The sequence below is a fragment of the Leptinotarsa decemlineata genome, unplaced genomic scaffold (genome assembly GCF_025532065.1).
Source record: "Leptinotarsa decemlineata unplaced genomic scaffold, Ldec_3_MD MMD2_tig00000199_RagTag_RagTag, whole genome shotgun sequence".
Lineage (NCBI taxonomy): Eukaryota > Metazoa > Arthropoda > Insecta > Coleoptera > Chrysomelidae > Leptinotarsa > Leptinotarsa decemlineata.
Genome location: NW_027412544.1, coordinates 3,565,854 through 3,588,839, shown reverse-complemented (window position 1 = coordinate 3,588,839; position 22,986 = coordinate 3,565,854). Strand labels below are relative to the sequence as shown.

Sequence of the window (22,986 nt, the reverse complement as noted above, 5' to 3'; positions counted from 1 at the left end):
AATCTGTGGTGACGAGAATGTAGGTACATTTATCAACTTGTGAATATTTAATCAGAGTATTTTGGTTTGCAAAAGTTGCAGAATGCAAACGTAATTAGGCAGTGTGAAATTTAAAAGGGTTATCGGAAAATATGCAGACTTTCCTATCTTATCCTGTGTAATGCTCGAAATGGCATATACATTTTCTGATTTACGGATCGGTAACTACACATGACGATTACAACTCTTCCAACTTTTTGAATCGTCATGTTTCAGAAACAGTGGAGCTGCAGAAAAAATGTATTGGAACTTTTTTATAAATTATTATCCGATCTACAATTTTTGTGGGAACTAATTCAATGACAAAATTGACCGTTTGCTGAAAATCGCGAAAATCCCTTTTTTGTGACCTTTGACCCCCCAAGTAAATTTTTTTCCTGGTATCGGATCGATGAGGATTTTTCAAATTTCATTCATGATGGTGTTTTAAACAATACTACCAATTTGGAGCTGGGTGCGAATTTTTGTACCATCACTTCTATTTTTTGGTCTAATTCAACCGGGTAATATATAAAGGGTTCGAAATGTTTGGGCACTTTCGTTGTCTTCCAGTGATATCTAGAGTGACAATAGGTAGCGATAACTTTTTTTCAGAGGAGAGAGTCACACTTATCTCAGTTGCAACAATATTTTTAAATAGATACTGAAGATAAAACGGATTATGTCGTAAGTCGAACCCAAAATTATTGAATGTATTAGTTGATATCAGAACATCTATAATTTGATAATGAGTAAAGTATCATAAAAAATATAGGATATAAAAACAGTACTATCCAAATTTGTTTACGTTATCACAAATACAATAGTTTTTCCCAAACAATGAATTATGAAACCGGTGTTAATGTTATTAGAGATACTTCATTTCAAAAACATGTCAATACTGGTTCTTCAATGAACAGTTTTTGAATTTACTTCAGCTGGATAGACTACCCTCAAAAGTTTTCAAGAGACTTTTAGAAACTCGGTTAGGCAAAACAAATTGACAATTTCACGTCAGGTCAAGAAGACTTTCCATAGATGGATATTTTTTTGGAAACTGCTTTAAAGTCGAATCAGCCACATAATTCAAGATATTATTCAAACATTTATTGCATACTTACATAATTCTACCTAGTTACTGCTTTATATGATATTTCAATTTGACCTTCTATCTAAACAATGACTAAATTATTTTAGCAAGGAATAAACTAATTGAAATTTCACACATTATGAAAGAAACAACCTACTGTATATTAATAATGGACTAATAATTTCACCAGAGTTTAGGCATAATGTAATTCAAAATTTCATCGTTACAAAAAAAAAATGTTTAGTTAAAATTCTCACAATAAAATAAGAAAACTACTACTCGTAGCATTCAAAACTCATACAAATTTCCAAATCAACCAGCCCCAGAGATATTCTCTTCATCCCTAAACCCTTAAATCCATAAACATCAAATTTATACAACTATATCTTCAATCTTATTCACTAAATGGAAACCCTTCAAACCCAAAACTCCCAATTGTCTAACCGTCAATTCATAAATTTGCACAAAGTGGAAGATTTTTCATTTACATTTTATTTCGAATCCATTGTTGACACAAATTCCTGTCATGATTTTTCGAAAATCAGTTCAAACGAAATAATTTTTGTAAAACTCACTCAACATTTGAAATTATTCGATGTCCTCAATGCATTAAGTTTCAAAATTATATGCCGCGATGAAGGAAAAATATATAAAGGAGAGTCAAAAAAGTTAATGAGGACAAGAGCAGCTCTATTATTTGGTTGTTTCCAAAGTTTTGTTCGTTTTTATGAGCGCCATCGAATCATGAGTGTCATTTGAATCAGTACACTTTTGACAACGTAACACAAGTCGATTAATTCCGTAGCATAAAAATCGTGTGCTCGGGATTCTATGAAGCCGACGAAGGCCGTTTTTGCCTGGTACAGATTGGCGAAGATTCTACGGGTTTGAAGTGCCTGAAAAGGTGGTAGTTGGTTGGCGAAAGGTCTGGGGAGTATGGTGGGTGAAGGACGCTCAATTCGTTTAATTTTCGGACGGTGATTTGTGAAACGTGCGGACGAGCGTTGTAGTGGAGCAGTAACGAACCTCTGCTGACATTTTGTAGATTTTCTCACAGTTGGACTTTGCTGTGATGGTTTGGCCCGGTTATTTATTTATTTGATCCATACAAACTTATTAGTTTCATTACATGGATTTTTGTTATTGAAATTATAGATAATGTAAATGCAACTTGGAAAATATATGTTTCATTTACATAAATTGGATTGTGGTAAAGACCAATCAATATCTGTTATTTCATTAAATTCATTAGCTTAACATCAAGATGATTGCGAGAGGTGCACTAGTTGTAGATATTGACATAGAAAAATTAAATATAGTTGTATGTCAAGTAAGGCGCAAAGGAACATGAAACGGAATCAAGCCTAGGATTTCAGGGCAATCAATATGATTATTGATTATTTTATATGTGAATATTAGGGATGACAAATTACGTCTTTGATCTATTGATAATATTTTGAATTCGTTTCTTAATCAAGATGTTCGTACTGAATTCTAATCAGGCCACTTATGATATTTTTTAAAGTAACTATATCGAAGAAATTTGTTTTGAACCTTTTTGATTACTTTCAAAGTAGTTTTCTATTCTCCTGTCCAAATTATTGAAGCAAACTCCAGTTTCGGTCTAACTAGAGTATAGTAGAATAATTTGAGTGTATTTATATCATTGAATTCTCGCGTTTGTCTCATTAAATATCTCAACATAAGATTTGCAGATTTCCTTAACATTATATGCTTTGTGAAAGAAAAAGTACTGTAATAAGTAATGCCTCAGGCTTTCACTTCTGTTTTTACATCCAGGATCCCTTCATCCATATTACATCTTTCAAACGAGATATTGTTAACATATAACATTTTTTTATATTGAAAAATAACTTATTAGTGTAACTCCAATTCACAATGTTGTTAATGTCTTTTTGAAGTAGGTATACGCAGCCTCTAACAGTTTGAATACGTTTAAAAATTTTGAGATCATCTGCAAAGATGTGAATGTGAAATGTCAATGATGTAAGACCCAAGGTAAATCATTGATGAATAATAATAATAGAAGAGGTCCTAGATTAGATCCCTGAGGAACACCGGAGTGGAATTTTCCCGAAGTGTTTCCATTATGTTTAACAATGAAAAATATATTTTTTAAGTTATTTTTAATTGATTCAAGAAAATTCATCGCCAAATTTTTTGATCGAAGGTATTTACTGACTATTGGGTCATAAAGCCATGCTGTTCAGCGAATTCAAACAGTTTCAAATATTTAATTTGCTACTATAACCTAGACCTAGACACCTCTATAATTTTTAATTTCTATTCCATTACTGGAATAAATCTCGGGAACGAAATTTCTCAGTATCATTGCCAAATGCCTGGTTGACTTTTCGGGCTGTTTCGGCAGCGCTTTGGTTCAATTTGAATGAAAAGGGGTCAGAATCGGTCAGAATATAAAACGAGACAGTAAAATAAATATTTATTGAGATATGACACATGACATTGAAACGGATAAAACTTTCGCTAAAGTTTGAATGATTTTCAAAAATATTAACCTTGTGACTGTGTTTTGAAAATGTTTGGGATAAGCCACTTTATAATAAGCTGTTACATACGACTCTATATGGATTTTGTTCTTTTTCACTACTGATTTATTGTTTATGTGAAATATCGCATTTGTTTCTGTATTTCATCATCTGTTCACATCCATTATTTGCTTTTCGACGAAAGTGACATCGTTAAAGATAATGCAATAGAACATAAAAATCCCATTAATTAAAAATCAGCCGTTTCGAGCGATGCAAAGAATTCGAGATGGCCCCAGTAAATCAGTCTTAACTAGGTTCCGTAATCTATACGAGATAAAATGATTGTAGGTATATACCAAATGGTAATTCCGACTTACGGTTGCAATGTTAATGTAGCCTCATCCGGTGATCTGATAGTGTCCAATAAAAATTAATTCACTTGTTTTTGGGTGAAAACGGCAGTTACGGTGATCTTGAGAACATACGTAAAGGGCAAGAATCGACTTTAATTTGAAATTTTTTGTGAAACTTTTGAATATTCAAATGTCGTTTTTAATGTAATTGAGGAAATAAATAACAATTAGGAAGGTAATTCTTCACGCTATTATGGTCATAAGTACACACTTTCGGGTGATTTAATGGGTTGTTGTGGCCATCGCAGACAGATTTCATGGTCTGCCGATGGTTAACGAAATAAGTTTTAATTAGAAACGCACTAAGTGATCACTCTGATTGGACCACCTAACAAATCTTGGGATATGCGATGCAGTTCTTCTATAAAACAGTTACAAACTTAGATTCCTGAAGGATCGTTTGTTTTATATAACCATTGGGATTTTTTCAACGGATGCCAATTCTTATACATTTGTAATTTCAAAAATACTATACGGTTCGATGATTCGGAATGTTCAGAACCATTTTTATGGGTAGTATTCTCACGAGCAAGTGTACTAAAAACTACACTGCTATGCATAAACAATTTTTGATGACAACGTTTCGGCGATTATTTCCACCTTCTTCGGGGCTGCAGTGAAAATAATATTTCAAAGAAGTATAAAAACATCACTAATATTTCAGACAAATTCCAGTGCATTACAATTCTGATCAGCAAACTCACCCTAACTGTAACTGAGAGTAATTGCGTCAACAAAATGATGTTCACATTTTTTATGAGAATACTGAAAAAATTAAGTTTCTATATAATATGTTGTGTATATACAGATCGGTAGAATACAGAAATACGTTATTTGAACGTTAACTGAACATTCTCTGGTTTGACATCATTCCTTTCTAATACGTACAGTTAGGGTGAGTTTGCTTATCAGAATTGTTTTGCGCAGAAGTTTTTCTGCAAAATTAAAGTATTTTAACTTTAGTATTATATTCATTGCAGCCCTGAAGAAAGCGGAAATAACAGCCGAAACAATTGGAGAAAACTGGCCGATACTTAATAAAAATCCATATTGAAACTCATTAATAGAGTTTATTGTATGATTTTCACTGTAAAGGGTTTTATAAAAACCGCGACACGTGTTTCGCTATACAATAGCTTTCTCAGGCGTAAAATAATAAATCACAACTTTTTTATACTCCTACAAATTTCTTACTTTATTAAGGAATGAAAAAATTCATGTAATGTTGGGATACATCAATGAACAATAATCCGCAGTCAAAACATTTTTATCCCAATTTTAACGTTAATTATAAATTTTTTAATTAATAACTTTTTCTGAATTGAAAGTTAATATAAAAATCCCTATAATTATTAAACTAAAACCCTGGTATTTTTTTCCATTGGTGAATTTATCCTTAATAGGCAAAAAAAAATATTACCGTTGCCAAAATAAAAAAGTTGTTATTTTCTATTTTTTATTGACAATTGAAAATTATAATTTTTTAAAAAATACATTACAAAATTTTTTTTTCTAATTCTTCATTGTTTCAATGTCTCATGGCTAAAAACTAATTAATATATTTTTTTTTTATTTTTTACAGCTATTGTTAATAAATTTATTATAAACAAATACATTGTATTTTAGCAATTCGAAAAAAAAATTTTTGCATTATGTTAATGGAAAAAAATCATAATTTCTAGAAAAAAAATGGTTTCTTAAAAAAATGTCTTTGTTGCTAAAAATGCGTTTGTTAATTAACAATCGTTTTTTGCTACTGAATATTAAAATTAAGGAACCGTTTTTTTTTCAATCATAAATTCTATTGTTCTATAAGGTTTTAAAAAAACTTTTTTTATTATTTTTTTAATTGTTTATTTAAAAAAAAGTAAGTCTTTTCAACATAAACTTCGTGTCATGTAACAATAAATCATAAAGATTTTATTACTTGCACTTTTAGTAGTTGTAGGATCATTAACATTCACTTATTGTCATATTTGTATGGAGTTTAAGAAAATTATATAATTATAAAAGCAAAGGAGCGAATGAAAAAGACAAGTATCAAGGTATCACAATATTAAAAGTTTTCTAAAAAATAGAATAAATTTAAAAAAACACAGTTACTTTTATTATAGAAAAAAGTATTGAAAAAAAAAATTAAAAAAAATAATTTGTTTGTAACAATTAAAAAAAGAATTAAAAAAAAAGTTCTTTAAAAACTTTGAAGAACAATAGAAATTATGATTTGAAAATAAACGGTTCCTTAATTTTAATATTTAGTTGCAAAAAACGATTGTTAATTAACAAACGCATTTTTTAGCAACAAAGAAATTTTTTAAGGAACCATTTTTTTTTAAATCATGATTTATTTCAATTAACATATTACAAAAAAAAATCGAATTGCTCATAAACAATGTATTTGTTTATAATAAATTTATTAACAATAGCTGTAAAAAATATTATTAATTAGTTTTTAGCCATGAGACATTGAAACAATAAAAAAAAATGTTATGTATTTTTTATAAAATTATAATTTTCAATTGTCAATAAAAATATAGAAAATAACAATTTTTTTATTTTGGCAACGGTAATCTATTTTTTGCCTATTAAGGATAACTTCACCAAAGGAAAAAATGTCAGGGTTTTAGTTAAATAATTATAGGGATTTTTATATTGAATTTCAATTCAGAAAAAGTTATTAATTAACAAATTTATAATTAACGTTAAAATTTGGATAAAAATTTTTTGACTGCGGATTATTGTTTATTGATGTATCCCAAGATTACATGCATTTTTTCATTCCCTAATATTTACATTTAATATGTTTATATGTTTAGATAATTTTTTTTGTTTTTATGTCAGAGTGACGAAAGGCGCGCGGAAGCCAGACTACCCGCTCTTGGCTCTATTTTCAGGGCTCTGTAAAAATTATAAATAATCGAGATACAGTTTCGGGAGTCGGGACTTTTTTTACGCAAATTCATTGATATTTTCAAATCTTTTTTCAAATTTCCAAAATTTTGAAAATTTTCCGAGATATTAAGAAAAAACTCAAGCCCCATATTTTTTTTCACTTAATTGTTTATAAATAAATACGAATCGAATGACACCTTGGTAGTAATTTTTGGACACAGCTGAAAAATGTCACCAAAAAGAGCTAAATCGAGTACATGTGAACCAGACTATAACATTAGTTACAAATACAAGCGGTAAAGAGACATAGGAAGTTTTATTTCTCATTTTTCATAAAAATTGTTAATTCTAGTCTGCACACGCAAAGATGCGATTTCATTTCAATGTATTCCTCAAAGCTTTCATTATACAGTACATTTAATTAATGCACTCAACTATGTAAACTCCGGGACAAGCCAACGTTAACTTCAAATGACTGTAAATCACACACAAAGAACAAAATATGATACGATATTTATTCATTATTGTCGTTTCAATCAAAATATTTGTGACATCAAAAAATACTAGACACTTTTTTACCGAACAATAAAGGCGAAGGGGATGTTTTCAATAATATTTTTACGATGGCGATTTTTTTACTTTCTCTGACGTAACATGAAATATTCGAAAACAGGTTTCAGATATCTGTGATCCATTTATATTCGTCAACTGATAATGGCTATCAATTTTGTATTAGCTTCAATAATTCGTCTACTCCAGATGTTTGGAAATATTTTTTCACGCATTTTTTATACGATTAATATAAAACTTTTATGCACGGGAACATACATTTCACAGCACTCAACTATGACAGGGCAGGAACGCCTTTTTCTTATGTACAAACTAAAAATAAACTAGTTCACAAATTTTAGAGATTGCTTTGTTGTTGCTTTTATGGAATGAATAATGAATTATCACATGCTGCATTTTTTTAGCTTTCAAATAATTCAACATTGTTTCATAGAAAACTCGATTTCATTTCCATTATATAATAATTTTTTCTATGCTTATTCAAGTTGCGCAGTATTGCATTTCTTCAGTTCGGACTTCCATTGTCTAATATGATATAAATTGATTTGAAATCCCTGAAGAAAAAATCTATGAAAAATTGAAAAGATTAGCTGAAAAATAACAATTACGTCAAGCAAAAAACTGAAATTACAATGAAATAAAATACAAGCAACAATCAAAAAATCATACTAGTTGAAAATTAAAAATTGTTAATAAGAAATGAAAATTAAAAATTAAAACTTGTTGCTTGTATTTTATTTCATTGTAATTTCAGTTTTTTTGCTTGATATACTTGTTTCTTTTTCAGCTAATCTATTTGATTTTTATAGATTTTTTCATGGATTTCAAATCAATTTATATCATATTAGACAATGGAAGTCCAAACTAATGAAATGCCCCACGAAACATTGTCAACCACCTTCAGACAATTGCTCAATATTGTAATAATTTCTTTAATGAAATCAGTTATTGAAACTAACTAAGTAACTAATACCTTCTTTGCCAGTACAAAGCGAAAGTGGTGAAAAATTGTTTTAGGTACATGGTCATATGGGTTCTAAAATGTGTTTTTTTCGGTTAACCAGCTGTCACTTCTCTACGAACAACAACTCTCAAAAGTCGGGACTCATACAAATAAATGAGATTAACAAGCTCCTATCTTTCTTCGTATGATTCCTAAAACGGGAAACGCACTGAACAAACTGAATAACCTACATGATACATCCGCCCACAAATATATACACGTTTGGTTGCTAAAAAGACGAAGAATAATGTTCAACTGCTTTAGAGTCTGTCAAGTATGTCAGTAATGTGGGTTATTGCACCCACATCATTGGAGTGCAATGGTCATAAAAGTTTGCAGTGGCATTCAGGCACTTTTTTCCCAGTTTTACATTTTTTATCGCAATTTCTGTACTCTTCTGAATATGTATCCAGATATCCGGTTTTTGCTGATTTGTTGATATTAGGAGGAAATACAAAGTGCATAAACCACCAACGAATCCAAAGAAAATAATTTACGACTTTCGCCGATGAGCCGCATCAACCACAGGTTCATTTTTGTAACGTCGACCACGCGAATACATTTAGAACAATGGGTAGGACGAATCATCAGCAAAAATCATCGTTTTTCTTTAAATTGAACTCTTTTTGATCCCATATTAAGATAATATTGTTTTCTAAAGATCTGCATGATAAAAGAGGCAGTCGCAGTTTTGTAGTAATGAGCATTTTCAACATTAGATTTGAGGATCTAATTTTTGACGACTAGCATAAACTTTCACCCTTCATAGAATGGAACGGAATATTGAAGAGTTGGTTAGTAAAGACGAGCTTGTCCAATGATTGACGTGGTAATAATGCAACAATATCCTATGTATACAAACCGATGAGTATGTTTTGATCGATTAAGTTCAGCTACTCGCGTAAAAGTTTGTTATAGTTGCTTTAAAATGTTATGAGATCAATTGTCCGAGAAGGTGGATAGTGAAAATTGTTTGGAATCCAAGAGTTTTATAAAACATTGTATACTGAAACAACAGCTTCACTCGTACTCGCATAAAATATAAGAATGTATTTTGATAACTGTGACGCATTTTGCTAACAGAGTTAGCATCATCAGTTCCCCACCGTCAGCCGCCATAGAGATCATTTTAGATCTGCCTCCTCTCCACATTTTTCTGGAGAGAGGCAGGCTAGATGGACTGCATATACACTTATGCACATCGTCAGCTACACAAATCAATTTAATGCAGAGTACAATAGACTGCTGATTGACACTGGAAGTCACAGCATTCTTTGAATGACCTCTTTTATTGTGCCTCCAACTGTCAACTACGAACTGCCTCATATAGTACTGTTCCCAAGAAGAGGGGGCTGGATCCTCCGGGACAAGGAAATATTAAGAGCAGATAGAAGGTTCACAAATGGATCAAAAACACCTTCAGATTCTGGTGCACGTGTTTTTAGTCGCAAACCCAGGACAGATATATATATATCTACCTGCCTAGGAACTTATGCGATTGTATTTCAAGCGGAAATCTATGCCATTCAATTGTGTGCGAGGAGATTGGTAGATCCAACGTCATACACAACTCAAAAAAATATTCTCGAACAGTCAAGCGGCGTTGGAAGCACTTGTCTCCTACCGAGTAGCGTCTAAAATGGCAGCAAATTTCCAAAAACGACTCTCCTCATCTGGAACTACGATGTCTAACAGGCCTTCTCACAGGTCACTGTCGTCTGAATCATCATATGCAGAGACTCGAACTCTCGGAAGACAGTGTGTGTTGCCTCTGTTCAGAAAATGATGAAACAGCATCTTGGTCTTGGTCGAGTGTGAAAAGGTGTAAGCCACAATAAACCCTTGTGGGTTGCGGTGGAGCCTCGAAAAGACCCATTCACTTTTGACTCAACCTAACCTATCCTAGCATCATCAGGAAATGACAAACTCAAATAAGTGGGAGAAGTGTTCTCATTGAATTTATTTTAAATCGGTGGTTCCACTTCTACCTATCGGGTGTGTTTTCTTTGATGGGAAAAGACTTTCCTTCTGAATCGTTTCTAATTTTGGGATGTTAATAAAGTTCCTCAAAATTCAAAGGGTTTCTGATTTGTCTCACACTATCATTGTCATTATTTGCAGCAAACAAATACTCAGACTTCTCTCACTCTGTAATATAAGCAACTCATTATTTCGTCATTCAAAATTTGTGTGCTACATTGTTGTATTCTTTATGGAAAAATATTCACCGTAATTGTGATCTTGATTCTGAAATACATTGTTTTTTTCTGAATAAACATGAAATTAGTGTATGTCCATCTTTCTTGAATATACTGATAATTTTTGAAAATGCAGGGATTTATGAAGATAATGAAAACATTTTCATTTTTGATTTGAAAGGGTTATATTTTTAGGAGTGATTAATTTTTTGGGAAAGAAAGTTTTTGGCTTTCTACTACTCCATCTGATACAAAAAAATAGATGAGAGAATCTTCCAAAGAAAGGAAGGATAAATCAATTTGAAAATAAGTAACTCTATACATGGATGTGTAGATCATGCAAAGAAGTAACTTTCAGACACAAACTGAAAGAAAGTCCTCCTGAAACAGCTACTTTCATATAAACATTGAATTACACGAAAGAAAAAAATTCTTTCGAAACAAATACTTCTATATGAACACTGAATTATACAGAAGATACTTTTCTCTATTCAGTTTGTATATCAAACATTTGTGGAGGAATAAGAATCAGATATCACTCACTTGAGTTCTACTTTGAATGAATGGTAATAAATTGTACTCACATGGAACACTGTCACCCTAACTGGTATACACGTGTTTCGCCTTAAGACACTTGCCCTAAGGCTCTTCAGTACCAAATTGGATAACATTATAGAAAATACACACACTTCATTCATGAATTACGATTTTGAATGTCACGGAATAAGCTTGAATGAATGTCATTACGATGTCATCGATGACATAAGCAGATCAAGCTTATTCCGTGACATTCAAAATCGTAATTCATGAATGAAGTGTGTGTATTTTCTATAATGTTATCCAATTTGGTACTGAAGAGCCTTAGGGCAAGTGTCTTAAGGCGAAACACGTGTATACCAGTTAGGGTGACAGTGTTCCATGTGAGTACAATTTATTACCATTCATTCAAAGTAGAACTCAAGTGAGTGATATCTGATTCTTATTCCTCCACAAATGTTTGATATACAAACTGAATAGAGAAAAGTATCTTCTGTATAATTCAGTGTTCATATAGAAGTATTTGTTTCGAAAGAATTTTTTTCTTTCGTGTAATTCAATGTTTATATGAAAGTAGCTGTTTCAGGAGGACTTTCTTTCAGTTTGTGTCTGAAAGTTACTTCTTTGCATGATCTACACATCCATGTATAGAGTTACTTATTTTCAAATTGATTTATCCTTCCTTTCTTTGGAAGATTCTCTCATCTATTTTTTTTTGTATCAGATGGAGTAGTAGAAAGCCAAAAACTTTCTTTCCCAAAAAATTTTCATTTTTATATCAACACTATTTTCCAGGTTTATTGACCGTGATATGCAGTTTTTTTATGCCTTACGTTTCGTCTACAACTCTAATAGACACCATCACAGGCAACAAGATGGTTTCCAGTAGTCTATCACTGTTTTTGTAGAATATGCTCTTAAAAATACGTTTGCAGACCTGTTGAATTTTTTTTTATTATTTTTTATTATCACAGTTGTTGAGGTGTTGTGATGAAACTGTTTTTTTTTTTCAAAATTCTTTTGAAAGATATCTATAAAAAATATTATTTTTCGCTGCATATGAAACTTTAAATTTTTTCTTTTTGTTCAATATCTTGCATACAATAGACATTTCTCCAGCGGATTCTCGTTTCACAGTTATTTAATTTATCTGTTACAGTTAGGTCTTATCGCTGATTCTATATGAATAATGATAAATGATAGATTAACTGCTAACTATAGATAGATCTGTATAAATATTAATACTCCGTCATTTTTATTTGAGAGAAATTTACAGTACCATCTCTATGTAGTTATTTCACAAAAGAAGAATGACTCCTGCGGGCCCAAGCAAACTAATGGATTATGATACAGTCACGAAGTTCAAAGTTACTTGATTCATAGTACGATGTCTACGAAGATTATTTTTGAATCACTTCACAGATTGAACACAATTCCTGATTCGAATAGTCACAAAAATAAGTAAGATGAATAGTTGGGATGGGTATTCACACTAGCTTCTGACTAAAACCAATTCAAAATGATCATGAGCGGTATTCACCTACAACAAAAACCCGATTCGGTAATAAGTATGCATGATTACCGTTATTATATTTCATCGAGGTTATTGCAACAGGTTATTTACAACTGATAGTTGTTTTGGAAATATATGCAGACCATGTGGCCACGACTAACCCAATAGGATCTTTTATTTTCAGATTCGTTATAATCGAAATCACTAAAAAACCACGCCTTGAAGAATTCTCATCAGGGTTGGTCGAATTATTACGTTTATCACGTCAATACATAATTTTTTCATGTTTCTTCGAAAATACATTTTTAATGAAATTCAATATATCTTTTGCAGCTACTAACTCTGTGGTTTATGCAGTTTCAAAAAATCTCATACAGATAAAGGATTTCAACTACGAAACACGAAACAATATACTTCTCTCAGTTCCCGTTTACAGTAGCAAATACTTGACGGAAAATAACTACTTTTCAGGCTAATACTACAGCGGATATTGCATTGCATGCAACTGATATTTATGCAAGTTTTTTCACACGAAAAGGTAAATCTTGTATTTTTCATTTAAAATAATAAATTTTTGTCTATCAGCCTTTATCTTGACACACTTTTTCGGTTATTACTGTCATTCACACAGTTATAACTTTTCTTCTTTTGTTTGCACATTGATCTTAACCAACTTTCAGGCTGAAGCGAAATTGGCTTTCTTCTTATTATTCCTCTATTGATTCTATTCCTACATTTTGTATATGAGTTATACTACTTCAGTGGTAAAAAGTTTCTTCCTGTGTTTTTTGTTGAAGTAAATATACCGCTCGCTCGCTGAAGTATCAGTGTGATTGCCTTCTCAGAAATTGAACTTTTGAATATTCTCTTTTAGAAATTATAGTATGATACTATTTAACTTGCTTCTTAATGTAATATAAATCTGATATTATTCAGCCTATAGTCCGTTCATAATTTGTTGATAGCTCACTGCAAGTTTGACCCTCATTAGAGAACTGAAATACAGAGAGGACAGCTAATATGATATAATAACAAAAACCAAACTAAAACTGGCAGTTTAAGATGTTTTCGACTAACCCACCTTGTATCTGAAGAAATACAATACAGCTACAAAACTTTTAATCCGATTATGTAGGTATTTTGAGTGGAAATGAGTGACCAGTGTCGTAGAGTATATGATTAAAACATTAGTTACTTTAAATAAATAAATATATTAATATTCTTAAACTGTAGGTACTGTAAACTGTATTTTTATTTTAAAAAAATTTCTTTATTTTATTCAAAAATAATAAGTTACTTGCAATTTGTAAAAGATACATTTATTTAATTAATACCTATTTTTAAATGATATAAACTATGATTACTTACAAAACTATTCAAATTCAAAATAAACAGGATCATCTTCGGAATCCGAGTCGTCTTGCAGGTTAATAATTAGCGGTTGTGTCTCTACAGTCGCATCAATTATATTGTCAAGATCCCACATTTTTTGTTCTTCTTCTATTGCATGTCTTACTGCATCTCGCCAATTTTGTTCTGTAATATGTTGTAAAGACTCATATAACAATTCACGTACAGCTTGTATTTTATATGACGTATTTTTTCTAGCCACATAGCTTTTCATTTGTGCTCAAATGAGTTCAATTGGATTTAATTCGCAGTGGTAGGGTGGAAGTCTAAGGACTGTGATGTTTCGTCTTTCCGCCATTTTGTCAACTACGTATTTCTTGAACTTAGATTTGTGTTGCCGGGCAATTTTTAAAAGTTCTGCTTTAACCATTCCATCTTCGTAAGGCAGGGACTTATTCCGCAGCCAGTCAATGATATCCTGTTTCTTCCACGCAGTCGTTGGAAGTCTTTCAACTAGTCGTGAATGATAAGGTGCATTATCTAATACTATAATTGAGTTTGGTGGTATATGTTCAATCATCTGCTCAAAATACTCTTCGAAAACATCAGTTGTCATCTCCTCGTGATAGTCTTTTGTGCTTTTGGATTCAAATTCCAACAAACCATGCTTAGCAAATCTTTTTTCACTGCCAATGTGAGAAACTATTAATCTACTGCCTTTACCAGAGGGTGGGGAAATACCAGTAGACCAACCTTCCATAAAGGCTTGCCTGGAGCTTGATATATTTTTATCTGTTCAAATTTTTGTGAGAGTATGACCTGCGTTTACCCACGTTTCGTCCTGATAGTAAATTGGCCTTCCTCCAGCCCGAAATTTTCGTATAGATCTTAGATACTTTCTTCTCCAACATATTATCTCTTCCCGGTCAATCAAAAGTGATTTTCGGTCTGATTTCTCCCACCGGAAATTTAATTCTTTTAAAACTTGCCACAATTTGGTTCGTCCGATATGAGGCAAATCCGGTTCGTCTCTAACTTCTTGTAAAATTTTGTTTAAGTTGGGTATTTCTTTTTTGTAAAAAAATTCGTGAATTTTCCTTCGAATACCATTTTTGGCAAATTCATCAATTTCAATAGGTTTTCTCCCCCTCTTTAAGTATTCGTTTGTATTTGGGTTAGCTATACCTTTTTTTTTTCTTTCTGATAGGAACCTATATATTGTTGACTCCCCTACGCCCGTCATGTTGGCACAACTCTTGATTATGTTCTGAACAGTGTTTGTGGGATTCTGAGAAACCAGAGCATCGTGAAAGTTCAAAACAATAGTCTTCTCTCTTGGTGAATAGACAGACTTACTGACTGTACGCAACAGTACCGGTGTAGAACTTGATGATGTTGATGATGATGACGAAGCCATCGCAAGCAATCAAACAAAACAAGCAGGAACGAAAGGTACGTATATGTTTGTAGGAATATGAAAAAAAGTTACTCACGCACTGCACAAAATTCGCAAAATAAATATTAGAGACGTTAATTACTGCCGTAGACGCCGAAACACCAACGAGCCGTAAATTAAATGCGATTAAAAAATGTACTAAACCAAAAATTATTTTCGTTCGTAACAACTTCACCCTTTCAAGGCAAGTTTCGAATATAAACTGAAGCTTTATATTTAATGAATAAACACCTCAGGAACCTCCGCCTATGATTTTACGAGTTTTACGACCGTTTTATGACTTGGGCCCTCATTTTGTGCCATCGACAAATTATGAACGGACTATAGCTATTTTGCTTTGTGCATATGGCCATCTCTTCACAGTACCATTTTTTCAGTATATTTAAAGGATTTCAATCAACAAATTGAAATGACTTCCTTTACGAATAACAACCCTCAGATGTTGATACATGTGCGAGTTCAGGATTAACGAGTTGTACTCTCTTGATGTATGATTCCTAGAAAGAGACGACACCCATCGTTCTATAATTGTGATTTAACTAACATTCACTAAAGCATTTCATGAAACGAACTCACTAATTGAACACTTACTGTTTGACTTGGTTTTGTCTCGCTATTATTACCATGGCATCAGCCTAGTTTAATACTCCACCGAAAACTGACATTTTTCCATTTTCCTTTTCACTTTCAGTATCCACCTCTATTTTTTTCATCTTTTTAATGTTTGCTAATTTACTTCATTCAAAATAATCGTAAAAAATATTTAGGATGCATCACTATCCTACTCCCAAAGTAGCTTCAGCTGCATTCAATATTTGACATTTTGAATCCATTGAGAAAACTTTTCCCACATCAGAACAAAATATACTGTCTCTAGACACGCGTTTCGCTAACTGAATTAGCAAACAAACATCATCATCAGGAAAAGACTGATGACTAATCATCTCCTGATGATGCAACTTTCATTTAGGCCATTTTATCAAAAGCTTTATCTGATCTGTAAAGTCTTTTGTACTTATAGCAATTGTGTTATAGTGTCATTGATCTATTCGTTTCCTCCAAAGACCAAATTGCGTTTCTTTGCAGATGTTTGACAATGTGAAAGTTTTTTTTGCAGGATATTCGTATAGGTTTTGCTACTGTATTGGCTGTATATTATCAAAACCTTGCCTATTTCTCTTTCATTCAAATGGGTACTATTGCCTTTTTCCACTCTTCTGGTATTTTTCCCTCTAGAGCTTCAGTAATAATTCTCTGTATTTTCTGTACGCCCGTTTCTGGTGAAGCTATCACCATGTCCCTAGTGATTTTGCCATCTCCAGGTGCTTTTGGTCTTGATTCAATATTTCTTTTATTTCATGTAAACTTATTTACTCTTCCACTCCTGATTGTATTTGATTGATGAATTGAGGGAATTCGTAAGTTATGGAGAAAGATAAAAGAGATGAAAAATTTGAAAATACCCACTTTATACAACAATGAAATAGACATACTGAAAAGTTATAGATGAGCGAAAATAATACATCAGTAATTCAAATTTGGATTTAGGAACCAACAAAAGAGTGGAAGAAGAGAGGGGCAACACAGAAAAAAGATTCAATGGTACCCGTTGAGACAAAGATATAGTATCAAAAATAAAAACGTTATGGAAGAAAAAAAAAGACAATGGGAAGCGAAAAGAAGAAGAAGAATCTGAATGTAACTGAATAATGATGGTTGTTGCTAACAAACAGAAATCAGAAAAGACGCACCTTAGACGAACTAAATCAAATATGTCTTTGAAGAATCGAAACATAAATTAAATTAGTACTTACACAGAAGAGACACAGAAAGTTTCGAGCAATATGAAAAACATGTTTTGATTGGTTTCCAGGTTTGTCGTGGTCTTCTTTGGTTATAATCTCCAAACGTTTCAACTGCAACTGCGGCGGTCATCTTCAGTGGTGTGGTCGAGTACTCCGACTGCAGTTGGAACGTTTGGAGGTTATCAGCAAGGAAAACCATGGCAAAACTTAGAAACCAATCATCATATTGGCACCAGCCAATAATTAAGAAGAAGAATGTTTATAGGGAAAATCAGAAATGTTTTTCTGGGTAACCGAAAAATATGAGAGAAAAAATAACCATACCTACTAACAAGTGTTAAAATGAAAAGGGAAATGTAATTGAAGAAGACGGTTATGTTAAGAAAGGAAAAGAGGTTATAGTTCTAGGTTATTTTATCCTGGTGGATAAGTTTAGTTCTTGAATATGTTTGAAAATCTTTCATGTTATTAAAATTAGTTCATTTTTACTGCTAAGATTCAAAGAAGTATCGTTTCCACCATATCAGAATAATTTGTAACATTAAAAACCTTTACACAGTTCTCTAATTTACACCAGAAACACCAGAAGTTGTATAATACATGTGAGTGGAAATTTAATTAGTTAGGTGATGCGGGTAATAGAAAAAGAGTATAATTTTATGTAATCCAAAGTGCGAATGAGATACCACGTCCGATAATTAAATATCATAACACACGAAACGAATGTACCTTTATCACGTGATTAAAAAAATAACGATTAATTACCAACCTAGACTGTACATATTTGAATCATATTACATTGTATATTAACCTACTTTTCAGGGGAATAACTGTAATTTAAAATGTTACGTGAACACAGATAACGCTGAAGGTGCAAATTTGATGGGGTGGATGCAGAAAAAATTCTCCTTCGTGTAGTTGATTATGAGATTAAAAATTTGAAATAATAATTATGTTACAAATTTTATAGCAACAAATTGCATAAGCATTCGCAGATTAGGGATATCTAATTAAAGTCTGATCAATGATTTATACCAAATGATGATGAAATAAATCTAAATCTAAATAAATCAGAGCATTTTCTACGAAGAATTTGAAAACGGACAAAGTCAGTTTTCTGAAAATCTATTCATTTGACAGGATAAAATTCCTTAATACGATAAGATACTGATCAATTAGACACTTCAGAAGTTTATATTATGCAGTAATTTCTCGGAATGTTCAGTTTACTCTCCATGATATTATATTTCGAAACGAAAAATGATTGGAAAAGCAACAAGCTCAAAATCATAACAAGGATATACGAGAAACTTCACCGTTAACCAAATGACACAATTGAAAGTGACATTTCTAAATATAGTCATTGCAGCCAAATAAAAACTTGAGCTCAGAAATATTTGATGGGAAGCGGTGTGGCTAAAGAAATTAAAGTTTATTAGCTTTTCATTCATTATCAAAAGCCTTTTATGCGAATATAGTTAACCAAAGTGTTGAAAGGACTATGCTGGCTGGTTATGACGAATCTCTCGGTTTCCTACATACGCCCATTCAACCTGGGAAAATGAAGGTTCGAATGCTTTGACTTCTTCAATATTGTTGAACAAAATTCCATGTGTTGGTTTATTCTTTTTTAGCCACTGGAGTGAACTGGTCTCTGTGGCTTTGCTATCGACTTTTTGGTTAACGGTGTCAAATTCCGAAGAGTTATTATCACTTTGTCCACTCGGGCAGCTGTCTAAAAAAATCTCCAACTCATTACTTAGGGTCACGGACTAGCAGAGAAGGGGATACAGAATCCTGTTGTCTTTACATGCTCCACCTAGTACCTTTTTGTTATAAATTAAATCAATTAGTTTTAATATTGTTTTTTTATTACAATACTTGTTAATAATGTTGAAACTCAGATGACTGAAAAATGCCAATACCTCATTTGTCAAAACTTAGTGTATTTGTATCGTTCTCAATTACGGTAGTTTTCATCAATTGGTTCGAATCGATTTTTGATTTGATTCCAGCTTGGTTTGCAGAACACGTTACAACCGAGGTTTCAATTTTTTTGTCATCTAAATATCACATGTGACACTGGTTAATAGATGAACTTGTGAATTTGTTATCCAACAGCGCTGTTTCGACTCGTCACGGTCTCTTCAATGGTACCAAGCTGAACCACACAACTGTCTCAAAAATGACAAGCCTGAAAGTAAAAGTGATGACTTATTCCCCTACAAAAACTCTATCTATGGGATCGACAGAAAACTCAATTCTGGAATATCAAAGATGAAGAAGGCCCCCAAGGCGGTCAGTTGCAACACCAAGCTTCGATATCGACCACCAAACGGAATCGTGCTCTGTTTTCACTGCAGCTTTTACTGTAAGACAACTGGAGGAAATTTTGATCCAACACCAGACAATGCTGTTTCAACCCTCTCAGCTTTTATCAATGGTTGATACTTCTTTGTTCTCGAAATCAAGATCATGTGACTACTATAGAAAATGTTATCCCTTCCAATTTAAAATATGATGGTCCTGAGTGGCAAGTGAATATCACCGATTGATGAACTAAGATTCAAATAATTAAAAACACTTTTTGAAAAAATGTTTTAATTTTTTAATTGAACCGTTGATTGTGATTATTTGATTTATGTACAGAAGAAAACTTCACTAATACAGGCGGTTGCTTCATGTTGGATACACACAAAATTAATGTTAATTCATGAATTCAATTCAGACTCTCAAACGAAACCAATAAATCCAGCTATATTTGTGGATTCAATTAATTATTTCTTCGGTTCCGTTAATTGATAAATAATTTAGATATCATGCATTCAAAAGCAGTCAGGAATGCATACTGCATGAGTACACTCAGTAAATTAACTTGTTGAGTCGTTAATTTCTGCAGTAGACTTTTTCCTTCATTTTCTTTAATGCAAAACTGTCTAATAAATTACCTGAAATTATATAGAACAGATCCGTAAAGGTGGTAAATTGAGCAGAAATGCGTGTAGAACAGTTGCAGATATGCAATAGGGGAAAATGATCTTGAATGAAATTTGAATGGGTGTCTTAATTCACTTGTGACTGGTGGTTATCCAGTTTCCGAGACGGTTATTTGACTTGAGTGGTAGGCAATTTGTGTGAGGGTGTGAGATCAGAGGAAGTATCGAACAGTACGGAGATCTCAAATAGTTTCCAGAGATTATACATTGGTGATGATGGGTCAACTCAATCTTTTCGAGCCTCGATATCCTATAAAGTTAATATATTTTCTGCCACTGTACACGATCCTTCCTATTACATCCTGCCATTCCGCACGCTTCTTCAGTTATACTCGCGTGTTTCGCTAAGAAATGTAAGAGAAATTAATTAAGGATCTGCTTGTGTGTCAAATTATGTATGATACTAGCCACATAAATTTCATGAAAACAGAAGAGAAGGCTAAAAATGCGATGGGAGGTAGTGGTGACGGAATCGTTGCTCCCACATTGTCAATTTGTTTGCACTTCTTCGAATTAATCACGATGTTTTCTTTTTTCCAAATAACAAATGGTCCGCTGATTTTGTCTCCATCGGAGAAGCTGAAATTGTCATTTCGTCGTCACACTCTTTTTCCGATTCTGATTCTGAATTGAAATCAGTAAAAGTTTTATTTGCGGATGTCTCTCAACAGCAGTTTTTTCCACGGAAATCACCGTGACTCACCCTACGTCATCTCTCTCAAGTTGCAGCCAGCCTCACTGCCATATCTGCCCATATTACGGAAGTGATACCACACAGAGGGAAATAAGAAGTCTCATTTTCAAAGTTATTTGGTCCGATCCTAGAAGTTTTTCCGGTTTCCTTTGGCGCTAGGCGACGTACAATTAGCTGTTTTCCATACTATCTCCTTCATCTGTAGAATTTTCTCTCTTTAGCACACAAATGTGCCTAAAAGGTGGTGAGGGTATTTTCCAGGAGCTTATAGATTCCGAATCTCGACCTATAATTCCCATGATTCACTTTTCATAACGACTTCGAGCTTTACCTCAAAATCTTTACTGGTATAACGTCCAGAATCTTCGTATGTCCACACAATATTTTCACTTTCAACTCTGATGAATCTCGAAGATCCAAATCTTTCACTATACAAACTTGTAAAGGTTGAAGACTCAGCATTTCTTCCAGAGAGTTGGCGGTTTTTACCACCACTAAATAAGGTGTGTAACCGTATGTTTTTTGGTTGATTGATATGACCAGTAAACCATTTTTGGTTCAAACTCGCACGTCTTTCTAAATATTTATCTAATGATAACAGTGGCTTGGTTATTTAGCAAAAAGCTCGTCGAGAGGCATTAATATTGTTCTGGTGCGAGAAAAGTGTTTTCAATAGACTAGATACTAGATCATTCATGAAACCTTGAATCGTAAATCCCCAATTATGCAACTCTTCTCACATATTGTTGATAACCAGAAAAGGCAGTAGTACCCCTCTTTGGGGACAGCTTTTTTTCACAATCAATTAAATTATCTACTTACCGATACTAGCCTCTAGGAATCTGCTTCTGAGTATTGATTATCCACCAGGTCAGTGTAGGCTATAAATTTCGCTACCCTAAGAATGGGGTCAAATGAAAAGCCTCCACCAAATCAGTGAAGGTGCAAAGAGACATTAATTACGTCATGAAAGTCTTTTCATTGCCTTTAACGAGGCATTGTGAAGCAGGCATTATGGATTTGCTCATTTGATAGGCAAATTGTTTCATATCAAGCGGTTTGTTTTTGTATGAACTCATTATTTTCTCCATTAAAAGAGGTGAGGCTCATTTAATCGTAATTCTTTAAATTCTTTAATTCATTTATTCTTCGGTATAAACACCACAACTTTCCCACATACCTTCGGAAATGAAACCACTTAAGGCTCTATGATTTTAAAAACATACTGTAATGAGGTGAGAAAAAGACTTTCCCTACCGGGGATTATGAAGGTTTGAAAAACGCAATGGCTTACCGAAAACGGGATGTACTGCCCGTTCGTAAACACTAAAAAATGCCTTCAATAATGTTCTCCACAATTGTGAACAAAACTATGGTTAACACACCTGGAAAATTGCTTTGACACCAATAACCCACGGTTGTCTTTGATTTTTAACCCTCTAGTGATAGTGAACGATCATCAAAGAGACAAATGAATCGAGAAGCTCGGTTTATTTATGGTGTGGTATCGTTTACTCTTTGGTGGGAGAACTCTGCGTTTTATTGGTATAGATTTGCATCCGACTTTATTTGCCAGTCTTGAAAATGTCCCTTCTATTGCCTTCTAGCTCCTGATTGAAGTCTTGTAGTAGAATTATGAATTGACAAGGTCATTGTATTGAGAGATTGAGGGATCGTTATTTGGAGAGCAACAACAGGATTACTGCAATCTGTCAACCATTTAAAAAAAGATACATCCGATAGTAACCAACGAAAGAACTTTACGAATGAAATACATTATTACCCTTTTCAAAAACTTTGAGACTTCTTCAGAGATTAACTCCACTGGTCACGGCTTTCGTCCAAAGGAAGGTTGGTAGCCCTCCTTCTGAAGTAAGGCTATGAACTCCTTTATGATCACGGAAGCATAATATTTTAATCAAGTTCTACATGGTTGAT

General features: G+C 32.8%; 1 protein-coding gene and 1 long non-coding RNA gene across 4 annotated transcripts in view; both read left to right on the top strand.

The window, feature by feature from the left end:
• The window catches only part of foxo (forkhead box, sub-group O), a 482,994-nt gene that overhangs the window by 150,413 nt on the left and 309,595 nt on the right, over positions 1 to 22,986 (top strand). The gene's annotated exons all lie outside the window — the stretch shown is intronic.
• Positions 12,252 to 19,217, top strand: LOC141481382 (uncharacterized). Its single transcript, XR_012464927.1, has 2 exons — positions 12,252 to 18,925; positions 18,993 to 19,217. It is a non-coding gene; the product is annotated as an uncharacterized lncRNA (long non-coding RNA).